The following is a 2,243-nucleotide window of genomic DNA, read 5'->3' on the forward strand; positions in this document are numbered from 1 at the left end:
CTTTATAAATAAGACCATAACGCTTATGTCTGGACCGGGCATTCGCAAATTCTGCTTTTGTGTTCCACTTTTCGAATCGAATGAATCTCTATCTTGTCCGTTTATTTCAAAGTTTCTAGATTTTATAAATAAGACCATAACACTTATGTCTGGACCGGGCATTCGCAAATTCTGCTTTTGTGTTCCACTTTTCGAATCGAATTAATCTCTATTTTATCCGTTTATTTGCAAAGATTCTGCACTTTATAAATAAGACCATGACGCTTATGTCTGGACCGGGTATTCGCAAATTCTCCTTTTGTGTTTCACTTTTCGAATCGAATTAATATCTAGTCTATCGGTTTATTTGCAAAGTTTCTGCATTTTATAAATAATAATAATTGTTCAAAATTTTACCTTACACCCGATATTACAAGTACAAGTGAGCCAGGTGAAGAAGATTGTCAAACAGTGTGACAGATGAAATAGGAAGAGAGAGAGAGAGGGAGAGAGAGAGAGAGAGAGAGAGAGAGAGAGAGAGAGAGAGAGTGAGAGAGAGAGAGAGGGCAAGAGAGAGAGAGAGAGGGTAAGAGAGAGAGAGAGATATTCGTTTTTTTGTTCAAAATCTCTCTCTCTCTCTATCTCTCATTGCACAAGGTTGTGCTATTTACTACTATTTATCAAGAACAGCCAAGCTGGCAACCCAGTCTCTGTATAAACTAAGCAAGATGGCAACAGGGACCTCGCTCCTTATCCAATGCCGAAGCTTTAGTTTGAGTCAAACGGTTTTGTTAAAAAAACCCACCCAAAATAAGTTCGTGTCGTAAGTGATGGAAGTTGAAGTCGGCTTATTATAAAATCGTTTTTATGGTCTGTTTGGATTACCCTTTTTAAATAGAAAAAGTGAATATATCATAAACTTGAAGAATAGGCAAGCTAAATGAAATTTAAATTGACTGATTAAATGAGTACGCGAGGCTGAGTTGCGAACGACTACTGTGTTCCGACATTTCGATCCCAGTGTCATTCATGTTCACCGTACCGTGTTACTGTCTACACACTACACTGCATTGTTAGTGACTGGTCATGTCTTTTTTGTTTGTATGTTTTACGCAAGTTTAATAAAAATTAAATTGACTGATTAAATGAATACGTGAGGCAGAGTTGCGAACGACTCATGGGTTCCGACATTCCGATCCCAGTGTCAGTCATGTTCACCGTACTGTGTTACTGTCTACACACTACACGGCATTGTTAGTGACTGGTCATGCCTGTTTTGTTTGTATGTTTCTTTTAATATGGGTCAATTTACAAAGAATAATAATAGAAATGTTCAAAACAAAAACTAGATTCACTATTACGTGCCTGTAATGAAGTGCTTTCCACAAACCGTGAGCGAGAATGATGGTGGAGGTAATGGCAACCATGTGGGTTTGTTATTGTTTCCTACCTCCGTCAACCCGCGCATCCGGTTGCGCACCCACGCTGATTCTGACCAATACGGTGACCTTGCGCCGCCTTCTCTGCTGACGACGTACACGTGACAAAGGACTGGCTCCACTCTCTAAAGAACAATCACACACACTGTTGTGTCTTGACGATTCCACCAAAGCTCACGTGCGCGACTCGTTAAACTCAAATAAACACCTACACGATGTCTGGAGTTTCCTCTCACTCGCGTCTCGCCAGCAGTATTAAAACTGATGACTATCTCTCAGAATACTGTTGTGTGGCGGTGAGCGGAGTCCTTGTCGAGGCAAGTGTAACTAATGTCATCTCGTGAATGGAATTGTTGTGACGTTTGGAATGATTCCCCGTGGTTTCTGGCAGGGAATGACAGAGGGGAATCCTCTCCTGGTTTATAAATACAACGATGGGGAGCCTCTTGTGAGCAGTTCAAACGATTTTACAGGCAGATGAGCAAGACGGGAGTTCCATCAATGAGAGGAGATTCGACCTCGGAGAGAGGAAACTCTTTTTATATCATTCTCACTGTGGCTTCTCCTTTTCGTATTTGACTTACTACCTGGTAGGTTTTAGGATATATTATAGAATTTATCTTTATTTAGGGGATGTTGGAATGTTCTTATATGTGATTTATCCTTTCAAAACGATATTATGCCGCAGGAATTTACACACTCAAGATTGAATTCACAGTGAGAAAAAAAGAAACCTGGTTGTAAATCGCAGTCATTCGTGTAGCCCGGGGGTTTATCCCGGTTTATCCCGCTTTCTATAGCGTGAAACTGACAATAGCATTTGCT

General features: G+C 40.5%; 1 protein-coding gene across 1 annotated transcript in view; it reads left to right on the top strand.

The window, feature by feature from the left end:
* The first annotated feature begins 1,868 nt into the window (after positions 1-1,868).
* The window catches only part of LOC144966782 (uncharacterized), a 23,964-nt gene continuing 23,589 nt past the window's right edge, over positions 1,869-2,243 (top strand). Inside the window, exon 1 of the mRNA XM_078903562.1 lies at positions 1,869-2,008. The gene's annotated coding sequence lies outside the window, so the exon portion shown is untranslated. The remainder of the gene's footprint in view (positions 2,009-2,243) is intronic.

Source organism: Berghia stephanieae, chromosome 2 (assembly GCF_034508935.2).
Source record: "Berghia stephanieae isolate SIO BIC M18660-M18661 chromosome 2, UCSD_Bste_1.3, whole genome shotgun sequence".
Classification (NCBI taxonomy): domain Eukaryota; kingdom Metazoa; phylum Mollusca; class Gastropoda; order Nudibranchia; family Aeolidiidae; genus Berghia; species Berghia stephanieae.